Source organism: Ochotona princeps, chromosome 17 (genome assembly GCF_030435755.1).
Source record: "Ochotona princeps isolate mOchPri1 chromosome 17, mOchPri1.hap1, whole genome shotgun sequence".
Lineage (NCBI taxonomy): Eukaryota > Metazoa > Chordata > Mammalia > Lagomorpha > Ochotonidae > Ochotona > Ochotona princeps.
In genome coordinates this window covers 20450923-20469670 of record NC_080848.1, presented here as the reverse complement: position 1 = coordinate 20469670, position 18748 = coordinate 20450923, and the positions used below count along the sequence as shown (strand labels likewise).

General features: G+C 43.3%; 1 protein-coding gene across 1 annotated transcript in view; it reads left to right on the top strand.

Moving 5' to 3' along the window:
• ZNF652 (zinc finger protein 652) overlaps positions 1 to 18748 on the top strand; it is a 60922-nt gene that overhangs the window by 18749 nt on the left and 23425 nt on the right. The window contains exon 2 of the mRNA XM_058675865.1: positions 10419 to 10486. The gene's annotated coding sequence lies outside the window, so the exon portion shown is untranslated. The remainder of the gene's footprint in view (positions 1 to 10418; positions 10487 to 18748) is intronic.

Genomic DNA, 18748 nt, shown 5'->3' with positions numbered 1-18748 from the left:
AAGCTGGGAGCCAGAACTCAATCTGCATCTCCTGTGTAGATGGCTGTGACCCAGGTGCTTAAGCCATCATCTGCTCTCAGAGTGTCCATTAATAGGAAGCTGTGATTGAAGTCATAGTTGAGATTTCCTTTGAAATACCTTAGGCATGTCAAAAGATTACTATAGATTTCATGATATTTATGAAGACACTCTAATATGGGATGTTGGAATCCCAAGCGACAGCTCAAGTTGCTGTGCCACAATGCCTGTCTCATAGTGTCTCTTAGGTTTCTAAATTTTGACATTTTTGCTCTTTCAAGTAATACAGTAACTTTGAAAAAATTGTATGAAAGTAATCAGCAAATGGAGTTGGGGACAGGTGTGGCATGGCAGGTTAAACTTCCACTTGGAACACCTGAATTCCGTATGAGTGTTTGGTTTGTGTACTGGTTTATTTTAAAGATTTATTTGGAAAATAAAATAAAAAAACAAAAAACAACAACAAGAAAGATTTATTTGTTTGAAAGGCAGAGTTAGAGTTAGATGGAAAGGAAGGGGGGAAAGAGAAAGAGAAAGAAATCTTCCATCCACTGGTTTACTTGCCAGATAGCTACAATAGCTATTAGGGCTGGGCCAGGTAGAAGCTAAGAGTTCATCTGGATCTCCTGTTGGGGGTGGCAGAAAGCCAAACACTCGGGCCAGCTTTGGCTGCTTTTCTGAGTGCAGCGGGAGGTAGCTGGATCAGAAATTGAGCAGCTAGGACAGGAACTGGTGCTTGTTTGCGATGTGGATGGCATTTTAACTTGCTGTAGCACAAGGCCAACCCCAGTCTGAGCTTCTGATCCATCTTCCTACTAATACACCTGAGATGCAGTGGATGATGGCCCGAAACTCAGGGCCTTGCCAGCCATGTGGAAAATCCATGATAGTTCCTGGCTCCTGGCTTTAGCCTTTGCTGGCTCTGGCTACTGCAGCCATTTGGAGGGTGAACATCTCTCTCTTATTTTTCTGTTTCCCTCCCTGTCTTTCAGCTTGCTTTTCAAATTAAAAATAAATAATCTTTTAAAACTACAGTAAATTTTTAAGGATTTTAATAAAAATTTTAATAAAAATTTTTATTTTTATTGGAAAGGCGGATTTACAGAGAGAAGGAAGTACAGAAAGATCTTTTGTCTACTGGTTCACTCCCCAAGTGGCCCCAATGACCAGAGCTGAGCCAGTCTGAAGCCAGGAGCCAGGAACCTCCTCTAGGTCTTCCGCACGGGTACAGGGTCCTAAGGCTTTGGGCCGTCCTCGACTGCTTTCCCAGATCACAAGCAGGGAACTGGATGGGAAGTGGAGCAGCCAAGACACAAACTGGTGGCTATATGGGATCCTGACACATGCAAGATGAGGATTTAGCTACTGAGCCATCACACAGGGCCCACCTACAACACTTGTTTTTCAAAATGTGCTCAGTTTTGTTTATTTATATTCACGCTTACTACATTTGCCTACACCTATCTTGCTTTTCCCCACATCATTTTGAAGCAGTTCTAGGCATTGTATTACTTCTAAAAATTCTTTTTAAGAAAACAGTCGTATCATTGTTACTTTAAAAAATTTTCTAACATTGCATATTCAGTGCCCTGTTTCCCAGTAGACTCTTAATTGTTTTTTCAGTTTCTTTGAATTGGGGCCCAAATAAGAGTGGGTAATATGTCTGTCAAGTCTTCAGATTCATAGGTTCATACTCGTTCTCGATGTGTCCTGCAACTTTGTTTTTTTTAAATCAAAGCCATTTGATGCATAGTTTCCCATAGTCTGATGATTGCTCATTACATCCATGAGGTGTTGTTTGATATATTCCCCAATTCCTTTTATTTCCTGCCAATAATAGTTCTGCAGGTTTGGTAAGATGAAGTGGTTTTTGTTTGTTTTTTGCAAGCTTGGGGGGATGCTCATAGGTGATGGTGTGTAACTCCAGGAACAGTGCTGGTGGTTTCATGCTTGCTGTGTTATCAGTCATTGATGACTTTGTCTAGAGCTGTTTATTCACTGAGGGTTCAGATTGCTATCTGTCATTTCTTTAGTTGTTGGCCAGAATACTGCTACAAAAGGAACTTCAGGGCCCGGCGGCGTGGTCTAGCGGCTTAAGTCCTCGCCTTGAAAGCCCTGGGATCCCATATGGGCACCGGTTCTAATCCCGGCAGCTCCACTTCCCATCCAGCTCCCTGCTTGTGGCCTGGGAAAGCAGTTGAGGACGGCCCAAAGCTTTGGGACCCTGCACCCGTGTGGGAGACCTGGAGGAGGTTCCAGGTTCCCGGCTTCGGATCGGCACGCATCGGCCCATTGCGGCTCACTTGGGGAGTGAATCATCAGACGGAAGATCTTCCTCTCTGTCTCTCCTCCTCTCTCTGTATACCTGACTTTGTAATAAAAATAAATCTTTTTTTTTTTTAAGATTTATTCATTTTATTACAGCCAGATATACACAGAGGAGCTGGATGGGAAGTGGAGCTGCCGGGATTAGAACCAGTGCCCATATGGGATTCCGGGGCTTTCAAGGCGAGGACTTTAGCCGTTAGGCCACGCCGCCGGGCCCATAAAAATAAATCTTTAACAACAAAAAAAGGAACTTCAGTGTTCTGGTTTCCTTAAGATGCAGATCTGATAGGAATGGCCAACTAGGTGTTTGGTTTGGTTCTTGACAATTTTCTAGAGTTCTCTCTCCTTTTTTAAAAGATTTATTTTATTTTTATTGGAAAGTCAGATATACAGAGAGAAACATCCTATGTCCGATGATTCACTCCCCAAGCAGCCCAAGCTGAGCTATTCTGAAGCCAGGAGCCAGGAACTTCCAGGTCTCCCGCATGGGTGCAGGGTCCCAAAGCTTTGGGCTGTCCTCGATTGCTTTGCCAGACTACAAGCAGGGAGCTGGATGGGAAGCAGGGCTGCCAGGATTAGAACCGGCGCCCATATGGGATCCCGGGTGTTCAAGGCGAGGACTTTAACAACTGCATTATCACGCTGGGCCCTAGAGTTGGTTCTCTTAATGTCATCTATAGGGAACCAAAGTATTAAGAATATCTCTTGCGGGCCCGGCGGCATGGCCTAGAGGCTAAAGTCCTCGCCTTGAAAGCCCCGGGATCCCATATGGGCACCGGTTCTAATCCCAGCAGCTCCACTTCCCATCCAGCTCCCTGCTTGTGGCCTGGGAAAGCAGTTGAGGACGGCCCAATGCATTGGGACCCTGCACCCGCGGCGTGGGAGACCCGGAAGAGGTTCCAGGTTCCCGGCTTTGGATCGGCGCGCATCAGCCCGTTGCGGCTCACTTGGGGAGTGAATCATCGGATGGAAGATCTTCCTCTCTGTCTCTCCTCCTCTGTGTTTATCTGGCTGTAATAAAATGAATAAATCTTTCAAAAAAAAAAAAAGAATATCTCTTGTGTTTCTGTGCTTGTTGACGCTCACTAACACCTTATCAGGCTAATTTCTGAGTATTGGACGCAGTTTGGGAATCCTTTCCTAGCTTCCTTCCTTTTCATTGTGACAGGATATTCTTGGCTTGTCTTAGAGCTTGCCTGCCTGCCTTGTGCACTTTCAGTAGGCAGTACCTAGAAACTGCTACATGTCCCCACTGCTGAGCTGGGCATGGGGCTGGACTGGGGCTCAGATGCTCCCCTGGTTTGTCTCAGCTCCTAGGCCAAACTCCTGCTTTGTATACATTTTGATGTAATAATATCAGATTTGATTTCTCATTTGATTAAAGCAAAGCTTTAGTATTAGAATGAGTATATCAAAATGAAATGAATGGCTAAAATAAATTTTGTATGTAACATCGGAGATTTTCATGTGTAATAAAAAATGAAGTTAAAGACTAAACCTTGAAATTATATGCATTTTGCAAACTTATAACCTTGTAGGGACAGCTGTTTGTCTTTTCATATGTCTACACTTTAACACATATAAGAGAGGATTATTAACACTTAGGCAGAAGCAGATAAAAACTGGAAAACCAGGACTTTGCCCAGGAAACAAGGGCCAGTGGCAACTGTCAACCTCCTTGGCCCATAGATCTCGGCTCTCATGCCCCAAGCTGTGTGTGTAGCATCTGGCTCAGAGTAGGTGCTCTGCAGACATCTGATGAATGTTCCTAAGAGCCTCGGTGATGGGAAGAGAGCCAATTATTTAGCAAACTGTCCATTCCTAAGTGATGCTTGGATTTCCTCAACTGTCTTTCATTAGCCTTGCATTTATTTATATGGTTATAAATTTGAATGGGTGTGATAGTTTCATTGTATATATATAAAATGAATATAATTATGTATGCATTTGTATACACACACAGAGAAAGGCAGATTAGATTTATGGAAAGGAGAGACGGAGAGAAAGATCTCATGTCCATTGATTTACTCCCGAAATGACCACAATGGACTGAGCTGAGCTGAGCTGAGCTGAAGCCACGAGCCTCTTCCAGGTCTCTGATGTGGGTGCAGGGCCCCAAGACTTTGGGTTATCCTCCGCAAGTAGGGAGCTGGATGGAAAGTGGAGCAGCTGCAATATGAACCGGTGGCCACATGGGATGCTGGCAGTTTGAGGCTGAGGATTAGCTAGTTGAGCCATTCTACTGGCCCCAGTTTCATGTATTTCTTTGGGGAGTGAATCATCGGATGGAAGATCTTCCTCTCTGTCTCTCCTCTTCTCTGTATATCCGGCTTTTCAATAATAATAAAATCTTTAAAAAAAAAAAGAAAAGGAAGAAAGTTTTTTTTTTTTTAAAAAAAGATGTTCAAATAAAACATTTTTTTAAAGGTTTATTTATTTTTATTACAAAATTAGATATACAGAGAGTAGAAGAGGAAGATCTTCCGTCCGATGATTCACTCCCCAAGTGGCCGCAATGGCCAGTGCTGCGCCAATCCGAAGCCGGGGACCTCTTCCAGGTCTCCCACGCGGGTGCAGGGTTCCAAAGCTTTGGGACGTTCTCGACTGCCTTCCCAGGCAACAAGCAGGGAGCTGGATGGGAAGCAGAGCCACCGGGATTAGAACTGGTGCCCATATGGGATCCCGGCGCGTTCAAGGTGAGGACTTTAGCCTCTAGGCCACGCCTCTGGGCCCCAAATAAAACATATTACTAAGATTTTTTTTCCCCTGATATGCGTGGATGAAGGGGAATTAGGCTTAGTTCTGTGTTCCTAGACCTGGATAGCCTACTTGGTCACCTTGTTGACTTGACCACATATGGGATTTGAATATAATAAAAGTTAATTTAAAAAAAAGAAGAAAAGCAAATGAGCAAAACGTTTGTGAGGTTTTTGACAGATTATGTCTATTTATAGCACCCATGTTGGTGAGAGCTGTGGTTTTCTCTAGATGAAAAAAAGGCCTGTATAAGTCATCTCCCCACATGAGCATTTCCTCCACCTACTCGCTTGTCTGCAGGCTTAGGAGTCTGCGCTGCCTCCTGGCCCAGCGCCACCTCACGGGCTGGGTTTTTAGACCTTTTGGAGCAATGAAAATCTAAATGTTTAAAGCGTGTATTGCTACTGATTTTTTTCTTTACTAAAAGGAGTTTTTCTGGAGTTCATTGGGAGTAAGTATCTGCAGCTTTTTCATTCAGACCTATGGGTGTTGGATTCTGACTGCAGGGAAAAGTGTACAGTCATGTACAGTTCAGCACAGAGAATCATATTATAGGAAAAGGTGATCAGGGACTCCTTGCAGGAAAAAAAAAAAAAACTTTGTGTGTTTGATCATTTTCGTCTGCTTTTCCAGCCCAAGCTATTTGCCATGGAGCAAATAGCCAAAGATAGCTTTGTATGCCAAGGATTTTTCTCCTCATGAGCATGTCATTGAATTGTCACACATTCTGTGAGTTAACCTTGAGTTAATGTTGGCGTTAAGTCACCAGTAACTAGCAGCAGTTTGTAAATATGTGTTTGTTCACAGAGACCATGCTTTGCTTCTCTGAAGCTGAGCAAGCAAGGTGTGTTGCAGCATGAAGATATGTAGCTTTCCCTTCCTCCGCCTTACCTGTTATCTGGCACTTTAATGAAAAAAAAAAAATCTTGCTCGAAAGTTGCAGATATCTTGAGGGCAACAAACACTACACTCAAAATGAAACTGGGTTACTGTGTCTACAATATGCAGTGGTTTGTATCAAAAGCTGTTTTGTTCCTAACTCTGAAATTATCCTCTTTTCTTTGAAGTGGTCATATTTCAATTTGGAGTGGTTTTAAATTTTAGAATTTCCCAAAGTGAGCATAAACATCTCTGAATATTTTCTTATTATATAAGCTTAAAGGAAACTTAGCTCAAGACAACATAGTTCTTCAGTGAGACCAAATGGAAGAAAATTGAGGTTTTGAGAAACTATAAAAGATGAATGTTTTATTAAGGTCTTCTCAGTGGTTTGTGTTGTTGTAATACAGATTTCCTTAGCATGTATTGTGTATACTTTCCAAAAGCAGAGTTTCAGATAAAGGGAAAGGCAACCAGAATCTTCCATCTGCTGGTTCACTCGCCTAATGACTACAATAGCTGGAGTTGTACTAGGCTGGAGCCAGGAGCCAAGAGCTTCATCTGGTCTCCTACATGGTACGTGGGTGTTAGTTTTTCTTTCTTAAAAAAAAAAAAAAAAAGAATAGTGGAGGGAGACAATATGACACACAGAGTAAGCTGCCACTTGGGAACCCCCCAATTCCCCACACTCCCAATATTACATTAGAGAATCTAATGAAAGTTTCTGCTATCTAGCTTCCCAGCTCCCTGCTAGTGTGCCTGCTGGGAGTTAATGCAGAGTGGCTCAAGTATTTGAGTCCTTACTTCCCATGTGTGATACCTGGAGTTATAGGTTCCTAACTTTGGACTGGTCCAGCCTCAGCTGTTGTGGACATTTGGGGAGTAAGCCACATGTACAAAATTTCCCTCCCTCCCTCCCTCCCCCGCCACCTCTCTCATTTGCTTTAAGTAAAAATAAGCATTTAAATTTTTTAAAAGATTTATTTATTTTTATTGGAAAGGCAGATATACAGAGAGGAGGAGAGACAGAAAGGAAGATCTTACAGTCTTTTTTTTTGTTTTAAAGATTTGTTTATTTTCATTATTGGAAAGCCGGATATACAGAGAGGAGGAGAAACAGAGAGGAAGATCTTCCATCCGATGATTCACTCCCCAAGTGAGCCACAACAGCCGGTGCTGTGCCGATCCAAAACCGGGAACCAGGAACCTCTTGTAGGTCTCCCACACGGGTGCAGGGTCCCAAGGCTTTGGGTCGTCCTCGACTGGTTTCCCAGGCCACAAGCAGGGAGCTGGATGGGAAGTGGAGCTGCTGGGATTAGAACCGGTGCCCATATGGGACCCCGGCGCATTCAAGGCGAGGACTTTAGCCTCTAGGCTACGCCACCGGGCCCAGATCTTACATCTTATGGTTCACTCTCCAAGTGGCCACAACAGCTGGAGCAGAGCTAATCCAAAGCCAGGAACCAGAAGCGTCTTGTGGGTATCCCTCGTGGGTATAGGGTTTCAAGGCTTTCGGCCTTTCTCCATTGCTTTCCCAGGCAACAAGCGGGGAGCTGGATGGAGAGTGGGGTGGCCGGGATTAGAACTGGCACCTATATGGGCTCTCGGCACATTCAAGGTAAGAACTTTAGCTGCTAGGCTATTGCACCAGGCCCCATTTAAAAGTGTTTTTTCTCATGGAGCCAGTGTGGTGGCATATGGGTTAAGCCACTGCCTGCAATGCCAGCATCTCATGGACACCAGTTTAGGTCCTAGCTGGTCTACTTCATATCTAGCTCCTGCTATTGCACCTGGGAATTCAGCAGAAGATGGATCAAGCTTTGGACCCCTGCACTCCTGTGGGAGACCCTGATGGAATTCCAGGCTCCTCACTTGGGCTGGCTCACGCCTGACTCAATCCTGGCAATCATAGCCATTTGAAGAATGAACTCTTTTCCCTTTCTCCTCTCCCTCTCCAACTCTGCCTTTCAAATAAACAGTTCTTTTTAAAATGTTTTAGTTTCTATGGGTTGCATTTTAGTGCTTTTATTTACCTTACTGTTGATTCCTTTTCTCTATCCTGTAGTGCTCTAGAGCTTACCGTTTAGCCTCTTTCTCTTTGTTCTGTCTTTGCCGTCCACAAATATGAATTCTTTCTGTACATTGCTATCTCGCAAACATGAAAGTACTTTTAAAAACTTATGAAAAACTGAACTTGAACTGTGGTTATGCAACAAGGTGGAGGAATCCACCATGGTGGAAGGGTTTGGGGAGGAGTGGGGAGAATCTAAGTACCTATGAAACTGTGTTACATAATACAATGTAATTAATGAATTAAAAATAATAAAAGATTAAATGCAAAAAAAAACTTATGAAAAAACTGTGCATCGTGAAAGGCTATATGTAGAGTTAAACATTTTATCTACTAAAATAAGCTGGTTTTACAGTTCTGTTTTCCGTGAACTTTTTTGACTACCTTTGCATAGAGCTCCTCATTTTGGGGTGGGTATGCCCTGCTAAACTCCTGTGAAACCATCACACGCTATGCCTGCCCTTGTGCACCTAACCCACTGCACAACATGCCCAGCTGCACGGGACACTGTTGAGGATTTAGAGTTTACACAGCCCTGCCCCTGGCTGCCTTGTGAGGAGCTTGGCTTGGAGCCACTGCCCAGCATCAGAGATGGTTGGTGTCACTCATGCTACATACTGTGAGCCTGAAGTGCAATTTCCACTAAATGTGTGTTGGAAATTGGGGAGCATCTTTGCCTAGCCACAGCCTGGCTGTCTTCCTCTATTCAGCTGACCAGTAGATAACCCTGTAAATGCATATGTTGCTCACACATGACTAGGAGTTAAGGTACCTGAGGTTCCAAAGTAATAGAAAATCAATTCAAGATAATTTGAAAATCAAGAAAATTTACCCTCAGAAGCAACAAAGATGCCTCAGTAGGGCTGGTTTAATTAAATAATTATTTTTTTTCTTATTTAGTTATTAGAGAGAAATACATCTTTCATCTGCTGGTTCATTCCCCAAATGGTCACAACAGCAAAGTGTGGGCCAGGCTAAAGCCAAGAGCCTGGAATTTCATCTAGGTCTCCCATGTGGGTGGCAGGGGGCCAAGTACTAGCACCATCCTCTGCTGCTTTCCCAGGTGCATTAGCAGGGAGTGGATTGGAAGTGGAATAGCCTAGGTCTAAAGCCAGGGCTCATGCAGGATGTATAACTCACTGCACCCCAGTGGGACTGGCTTAACTTGTAGTTTAGACATGTCTCTGGGGAGCCATACTTGCTCCCCTTCTGCTGTGCCAGCTTGTAGTGCTTGTGTTGTCCTTTAGCCAGCCCCCACCATGGATGCAAGGTGGATGCTGCAGTGTTGGGTGTTACATCCAGCAGGTGGTGAGCTCTTCCTTATGGTTTTAAGAGCTAGAGAACCATCTTTCTGTCTCTCCTTGTTTCTGTAAATCTGCCTTTCCAATAAAAATAAATAAATTTTAAAAGGCAGGGGGAGGGAGGCATTGCAATGGCTCAATTGGCAACTTCTCCTCCAAGTGCCAGGATCCTATATGGGTGCTGGTTCATGTCCTGGCTACTACACCTCCTATCCAGCTTCCTGCTTGTGGCCTGGGAAAGCAGTCAAGAATGGCCCAAAGCCTTGGGACCCTGTACCTGTGCGGGAGACCTGGAAGAGGCTCCTGTCTCCTGGCTTCGGATTGGGTCAGCTCTGGCAATTGTGGACACTTGGGGAGTGAACCATCAGATGGAAGATCTTTATCCCTCCTCCTCCTTCCTGGAACTCTTCCTTTCAAAAACAAAAATTCTTTTTAAAGAAAGAGTTAGAAAAACCTTTTCAGAAACATCCTAACCAACCTCCGCTTGAATCCCACAACTCACTACTTGGTCAAGGTCCACCTCTAGTCACTGGCAAGGGCAAGGTGGATCTAAGAAGGGCTTTCCACAAATGCATGGGAAGTATGGGAGCTGGTGTGATAGTGTACTAGCTAAGACCATGGCCTGTGACACCAGCATTCCCTTGGGCGCTGGTGGGAGTTCTGGCTGCTCTGCTTCTGATCCAGCTGCCTACTAATGGCTTGGGAAAGCAGCAGGAGATGGCCCAAGGGTTGGACCACTGCTACCCACATGGAAGCCCCGGGAGAAGCTTATGTCCCTTGCCTGTGTCCTGGCCCAAGTCTAGCTGCTGCAGTCATCTAGGGGGTGAACCAGCAGAAGGAAGAGCTTGCTTTTCCTTTCTCCATAACTCTTTCAAATAAATAAATAAACTTCTTTTTTAGTTAAAGAAAATATATACTATGAAAAAACTGTACTTAAGTTTCAGTGTTTTTCACCAAAATTTATATTTTTGTTTTGTTTTCTGTACACGTTTACATTTATTTTATTTTTCATTTTATTTGAAAGGCAGAGAGAGAGGTTTTTCATCAGTGGGTTTGTTCCCCAGATGCCTGCAAAAGCCATGGCTGGGCCAAGCCAAACTTGGGAGCTGGGAACCTCAACTGAGCTGCTCAGGTGAGTGATGGAGACACAGGTGCTTGAGCCTCCCCAGGGTATGTGTTCATTGAGAAACAGAATGAGATACGAAGCCTGGAACTCATGTGATTTTTTTTTTAAAGGTTTATTTGTTTTTATTGGAAGGTCAGATTCACAGAGAGAAGGAGAGACAGAGAAAAAGATCTTCCATCTGCTGTTCACTCCCCAAGTGATTGTAATGGCCAGAGCCAAGCTAATCCGAAGCCAGGAGCCTGTTCTAGGTCTCCCGCACAGGTGCAGGGTTCCAAGGCTTTGGGCCGTCTACTGCTTTCCCAGGCCACAAGCAGGGAGCTAGATGGGAAGTGGAGCAGCCAGAACATGAACTAGCCCCATATGGGATCCCAGCACATGCAAGGCAAGGATTTAGCCACTTGGTCATCATGCCAGGACCAGAAAATTTACAGTTAAAAAATATGTGTACTTCTTGCATCGCTTCTCGGCCTTTTGGCAAAGATCAGTGTAGTATGTATACCTCTTGCACCCTCTAATTCACTTTCCAGATGCCTGCAGAAATGGAGGCTGAGCCAGAGCAGATCCGTCTAAGTCTCCCACTTGGGTAGCAGTATTTTCTTAGCCACCATCCACTGCTTTCCAGTGCATTAGTGAGGAGCTACATCAGTAGCTGGCCTAGAACCAGCACTCTGATGTGGGAGGTGCTGTGTCACAGTCAGGACCCTCAGCACTTGTTTCATTTGTCAGTCCTGACTTACTCTTTACACAGGGATCTTACACTCCAGTTAGATTTTAAGCTTATGAAAGTTGAAATCAAGCAGTAATTATTTGAAGGCATACATATATATTTGTATGTTTAAATTAAAAGGCAGAGTGACATATAGCTCTGTCTTTCATCTGCTGGCTTATTCAAATGGGAGCGATGGGGCTGAGCCAAAGCCAGGAGGAGCTCAGAGCTCTGTTGAGTTCTTGTGTCAGTTCAGCAGGAACCCAAGTCCTCAGGCCACCTATTTGTGCTTATCTGGGTGCATTATTAGAAAGGTGGACTGGGAGCAAAGCAGCTGGGACACGGTTGGCACTCTGGGATGCCAGAGATGCTGCCAGCAGCTTAATTCAGTGTGCCACAATGCCGGCCTCATAAATAAATATCTTCCCTATTATACTCTTAATGCCTTCCCTGTAGATGATAGTTGAAGCATGTGAAAGACTGAAATGTAGGAATTGATAGAAATGTTTGCTGCATAAATCCGTTTTACCTTTATTATCAGAAGAGAGAAAATAAGGCTGTTACTCTGTTGCAGATGGGAAGAGACATGAACATGACCAAGGAACACAGGAGTCCCTTGTTTGAGTAGCAACAGTTTTATTTGCCTAGTTATTTAAATTTGTTTTATTTATTTGATGCAAAGTTACTGAGAGAGAGATCTATCTTCCATTGTTTGGCACATTTCCTAAATGGCTGCATTGATGAAGACTGGGCCAGACCAAAGCCAGGAGCCAGGATCTTCCTCTCTCAATTTTCCATGTGGGTGCAGGGGCCCATGGACTTTGGCCATCTGCTGCTTTCCCAGGTACATCATCAGGGAGCTGGATTGGAACTGGAAAAGCTAAGACTCGAACTTGTGCCTATATGAGATACTAGTGTCACAGGCTGCAGTTTAACCTACTATACTATAATACTAGTCCTTGCAGCATTTGCTTACTTATTTATTTTATAGGTGTTTGTTTTAATTGAAAGAGTTATACAGAGGGAGGGAGAAAGAGAGATCTTTATCTGCTGACTCACTCTGTAAATGGCCACAGCTTAAAGAGCTGGGTTGGCCGAAAGCTGGGAGCTGAACCTTCTTCCAGGTCTCCCACGTGGGGGCAGGAGCACTGTACTTGGGCCATCTTCCGCTGCCTTCCCAGGTTATTAGCAGGGAGCTGGATCAGAAGTGGAGTAGCTGCCAGGACTAGAACTGGTGCTTATTTGGATGCCAGCATTGTAGGCTATGGCTTAATTTCTTGTGACACACAGTTCAGGCTCCTTAGCAGCATTTTAATGACACAATCCCATTACTTTTAAGGTGGTGATTTACTGAATTCTCACAGAGGTTTATGAGATATAATTGTTCATGTTATTTGAACAATAACCCTACCACAGTGGTCATTCTCTTCTGTATGTTCAGCCATGCTAACTAATCCTCAGCAAGGATGCATTTGTTGGCTCTGCCTGCCAGGGTCCAGCAGAACACTGCTACTGAGTCCTGTGTTGCTCCACGCAGCCTGCGGAGTGCTGGGTATCTTTGCCTTCCATTTTTGCTTGGATGTTTATTTCACTCAACCTGTGCCTTAGACTTTTTTTTTTTTTTTTAGTTTAAGTGAAAGCAGAAATGTTAGGCATCTACAGTTTCTTGGTTTTCTATTGCCTTTTCAGCAATACTGCCTGGAATACCTTCTGGTTAAGACTAAGGGTTGACTAGTCTTCCAAGGCTGGGTGCAAGCCTCTACATCAAGACAATGTAATGTGTATGGTGGTGGCTTGAAATATGCTACCCATTCCAAGGTTAAGGGTGTGGGCTGGCCTAATTCCCAAGGAGCAGCATATTTGTTTTAAAAAATAGGCTATTCCCTTAACCCAGATGTCCCCAGACTAAGACTGATAAGCCATTTTTTTGAGTGTTTAAAGAGTGAAATGGACATTGTTGTTGCTCTTTTTAGTCTAAACAAAATATTACAATGGGTTATTCTGTATGTTTGATTAGTAAAAAGAAAAATTATGACCCGATTACAAACTTTTTCTTCCTAAATTTATTTTATTTTTGTGAAAGGCAGAGTTACAGAGAGAGGGAGGGAGACATAGATATTTCAGCTAATGTTTTTCTCCTTAAATGGCTGCTTTGGGGATCTGGCGCGGTAGCCTAATGGCTTAAGTCCTCACCTTGAACATGTCCGGATCCCATATGGGCGCCGGTTCTGATCTGAGCAGCTCCACTTCCCATCCAGCTCCCTGCTTGTGGCCTGGGAATGCAGTCGAGGATGGCCTAAGGACTTGGGACCCTGCACCAGCGTGGGAGACCCGGAAGAAGCTCCTGTTTCCTGGCTTCAGATTGGCGCAGCTCTGGCTGTTGTGGTCACTAGGGGAGTGAATTCTTGGACAGATCTTCCTCTCTCTCTCTCTCTCCTCCTCTTTCTATATATCTGCCTTTCCAATAAAAATAAATAAATCTTGAAAAAAATAAGAATGGATGCTACTCATACTGTTCTTTGACTCAGCTGTTAATTTATTTCTGACCACATATGTGCTAAAGATTTGGGACAGTATGTACACAGTGTGGAAAATATATGGAAAATATAACGTACATACTTAGGCTGAATATACAAATAAGGGAAAGTAAAATCTTGGGAATCCATAGATGAGTTTCTGGAGGTGAATAGACCTCTTGATTTTGCTTGTAAAATTTTGTGTGTTCATTTTGGGGGAGAGATTTGTATTTTCAAATGGGTGTCAAAAATTCTAAGACTCGATGTTAAGGAGAAACAAGGTATATAGCACGCAAAAGGCAGGTGGTGTGGTACCAATTTGTCTTCTCCATTGGCTGTGTTTTGGGTATTTGTGGTTTAGTATTAAATCATTCTATCAAATATTTTTATTTTAAACTATGCGTAACTGTTTATTAAAGACTAGATTATTTTGGGGCTGTGCTGTGGCATAGGGGTAAGATGCTGCCTACGATGCCCACAGCATCTCATATGATTACCAGTTCCTGTCCTGGCTACTCCACTTCCAATCCAGTCCCCTACTAATGGGCCTAGGAAAGCAGCAGAAGATGGCCTAAGTGCCTTGACTCCTGCCCTCATGTGGGAGAGCTGGAAGAAACTCTTGGGTCCTAGCTTTGGGCAGGTCCAGCTGTGGCCATAGTAGCCATTTGCTGATGAAAGATCTCTGCTCCTCTCCATCTGACTGCGTAACTTTGCTCTTTAATTAAATAAAGCATTTTTATGGAAGAAAAAATTAAAAGGCTGGATATTTTAAAATGCTTAATTTCTGCAGTGGCAACATTTTTTGTTAATGAGAACACAGTAACAGTCCTTTGTCCTTGGGGAGGTCACATGTATATATGTTATAATTTTCTTATCTACATATCTAAATTATTTCTAATATCTTAAACTTTTGTAAAATGCAGAAGTGTGACAAGGATTTACTGCAAGTTGTTTTTATTATCTAAACGAGTTTTTGCTTAAAAATCACAATGATCTAGTCAAACTGACACCCCTCACCGTAGGCAGTCACAGTGTGAGCGTCTGGGTCTGTGCCCACAGAGTGTGCCTCTGCTCCAGACGCCACTGCTGCCTGTGGGCACTTCAGGAAAGGAAGCGGCTCAGGCATTTTACCTCTCTGGTCATCCTTGCCACCGACAGACAAGTAATTATTAGTTAATAATGGTCCAATACTCATATAGTCATTTTGAAAATGGACTGTGGGGTTAAATAATTGTTTCCCATAGGCAGTATTTGGTCTGGACTAGACTTAGACTTTCCAGGGTTATTTATTTTTTAGCCATGTTTTTCTGTTTGTTTTTCTTTTTACGAGTACTGAATTTAGAAAAAAAAAAAGAGTACTGAATTTTATTTGACTAGAACTATGTCATATTGTAATGGTAAAGATTACAGTAATATGCACGAAAGTTCTTACCCTCCTTTCAAAAGTAGCTCTGTTGTTTAAAAAAGTAGCTCCTTTGTGGGTAGCATTAGTGAATGAAATTGAATGATGGAAAAATGTTTTGAAATTACATTATGATATTGCAGGTCAACGGTAAAGCTTGTTTAGAGTTTGGTTTCTTTCTTTAGCCCTACGGGGGTTATTGTTGGTGAAAGTTAAGGTTGCTTACACTGACTGTATGATGAGTAATACATGTTCATTTTTCTCGTCTTCTCTGGAAATGTGGAGTCTATTGATACTTAAAGATAATTAAATAGTACTTTGTCCTCCATGTGCATACTGCTGAACAGTTACAGTCTGGTTTAAATGCATGTGTAAAAAACTATAGCAGATTTTATTTTTATAAAAACTTTATCTGAAATTGAAGGTACAGGCATGTCTTAGTTCCATCTCACACAGAATGGAACAGATGGGCTGTTTACAAATAATTGCTTGAGATTAAATTTTTGTTAACATTAAAATTAGTTTTATATTTCAGCGATATACAATGATAAATGCTTATCTAAAATATGGCACAGAGGTGTATGTCGTTTGGGGTGTTTGGTCTTTGGAAAGTTGACTTTTGCCAGTTGATATTGGAAGCCTTGCAGTGTGTTCAGGTTGATAGTATGAGCTTCTCTGGGACAGAAAGACACTTCAAAGGGTGTTGCTAATTTGGGGACAGAGCCTTTTCCAGCATACATTTTGTTTCTGTAACTACTTCTTTACATGCCAAGTTCAGCGTCCACAGATCCATTTAGGTTTTATCCACTTGAGAGTTTACTCATTTTGTTAAAAGATGATGCATTAAATGGCACTTAAATTTTGAGTCTATCGCTTCTCGGCCTTTTGGCTAAGATCAAGTGTAAATTTTGAGTCTAAATGGTTTTTCAGAAGTAGTTATAGTGAAATACACCCTGCAGGATGGATCAGAGATGAACATTAAAAGGTGTCCATGTGAATTAATGGAACAGTGCAGACATTCTGCAAGAAGGCATGGATTTCACTAGCTAAGAATAAAATTCAGATCTTCACACTAGTCTGGAACTTCATTTTTATTTTATGCCATTTTGTTGTTGTTCAAAACTTAAGTGCCTCTTTTGAGGTCATTATCATTAACTCAGTAGGAGACAGTGCAGCAGGCTGGGATTTAGGAGTTAGAAAACCAGAACTCCAGCGGCTGACCTTATGGGGAGTGAACAGAGCTGCAACTACGGTTGGCAGCATCCAATATGAACGCTAGTTTGTGTTCTGGCAGCTCCACTTCTGATCCAGCTCCCTGCTAACATGCCTAGGAAAGGAGTAAAGGATGGCGCAACTGCTTAGGCCCATGCATGAACGTAGGAGACCTGAAAGAAGCTCCTGGCTTCAGGCTTCAGACCAGCCCAGCTCCACATTTGAAGCAACTTGGGAAGTGAACCAACAGATAGAAGATCACTGTCTTTCCTCTCTCTATGTAACTCTGACTTTAAAAACAAACAAATAGATATATATTTATATCTATATAGATAGATATAGATAAATATTTATTTTTATTGGAAAGGCAGATAAACAGAGAGGAGGAGAGACAGAGAGGAAGATCTTCCGTCCGATGGTTCACTCACCAAGTGGCCACAGTGGCTGGAACTGAGCCAATCAGGAACCAGGAGCCTCTTCTGGGTCTTCCATTTGGGTGCAGGGTCCCAAAGCTTTGGGCTGTGCTCAACTGATTTCCCAGGCCACAAGCAGGGAACTGGATGGAAAGCAGGGCTGCCAGGATTAGAATCTGCAACCATATGGGATCCTGGTGTGTTCGAGGTGAGGCCTTTAGCTGCTACGCTATCGTGTCGGACCCTAAACATTTATTTTTAAGATCTTTTATTTGAAGGGCAGAATTACAGAGAGGAGAGATGCAGAGAGATCTTCCATCTGTTGGTTCACTACTCAAATGGCCTCAAGGCCAGAGCTGGTCTGGTCCGGAGTCTGGAACCTGGAGCTTCTTCTGAATCTCCCATGTGGGTGTAGGGCTGATGACCTTAACCATTCTCTTCTGTATTCCCAGGCACCTTTTCAGGGAGCTTGATCCAAATTGGTATAGTTGAAACTTGAACTGGTACCTGTATGGGATTCTGGCACACACTGCAGGCGGAAGGTTTACCTGATGCACCACTATGCTGCCCTTCAAATAAATAATCTTAAACAACAAAACAGAATTTTGGTGCTTGCTCCATCTCTTACCAGCAGTGTTACTGCTGAACTGAGCCTCAGCTGTAAAAATAGGAACCACAACCCAAGTCACTGTGGGCAGTGATGCTTACATCAATAAACTTGTGTGGTTTTGTCCCCGCCCATTTCATGCAATGCTACCCCTGTGCAGAGAGCCCACCTCCTGCCTTCTCCCCGGGTCTGTCATCTGCTTGTCCTTTAGGACCGATCTGACTGCCTTATCTGAAGCTTCCACTGACACGTTCACTTCCGTTTGATGCACCATGTAATCACCTGTACAACATAACGTATTGGTGAGTGTGCTTTTAAACAGTTATAATAACAGTGCTTTCTGTGGCTGCAGACTTTCATAAACATATCAGTAACAGTCTTTGGAGTAGATACTGTCATTATCTCCATTTTACAGCTGCAGAAAATGAGACATAGAGAAGTCAGGTTGCCCAGGGTCACTCAAGCTAGTAGACATTATAGTTAAACTTTTTCTTTTTGAAAGGCAGTTGCAGAAATAGAGAAAGCAAACTTTCATCCACTGGCTTACTCCCCAAATGGCCCCAACAGCCAGGACTGGGCCAAGCTGACTAGGAGCCCAGAACTCCATCTGGGGCTCCCCTCTGGGTAGTAGCGCTCAGGCACTTGGACTATAATCTTCTGCTTTCCTAGGCACATTAGCAAAGAGTTGGAAGCAGAGCAGCCAGGATGGCTGAAATTGGGTCAGGCTGAAGCCAGGAGCCAGTAGGACTCAGGCACTTGGACCATCTTCTCCTTTTCCAAGCCATCAGCAGAGCTAGTTCAGAAGTGGAGCATCTGGGACTCGAACCAGTGCCATATGATTAGCCAGCATCACATGTAGCAGTTTAAGCCACTATGCCACAACATGGTTTCTGCAGTTTTATTTAATTTTGTAAAACGTTTTTTTTAATTGGAAAGGCAGATATGTAGCGAGGAGGAGAAACAGGAAGATCCTCCATCCGATGGCTTCAATTTTTTAAGTCTGTCTAATTTTTTAAAGATTTATCTATTTTTATTTGAAAAGCATGTTTACAGAAAGGGAAGGAGATATTCCTTCTGCTGATTCATTTTCCAAATGGCTGCAATGGCCAGGATCTTAAAACTTCTTCCAGGTCTCCCATGTGGGTGCAGAAGCCTGGGGACTTGGCCCATCATATGCTATTTTCCCAGGAACATTAGCAGAGGGCTGGATTAAACGTGAAGCAGTGGGGCTCAGATCAACACACATGTAGGATGCGAACACCGTTGGGAAAGGCTTAACCCCCTAGGCTCAGTGCTGGCCTTATTTTTAATTATTTTATTTGGAAGGCAGAATAAGAGAGAGAGTGGTTTTTCCATCTGCTGGTTCAATCCCCAGATGGCTACAGTTGCTGGGGCTGGGCCAGGAGGGAGCC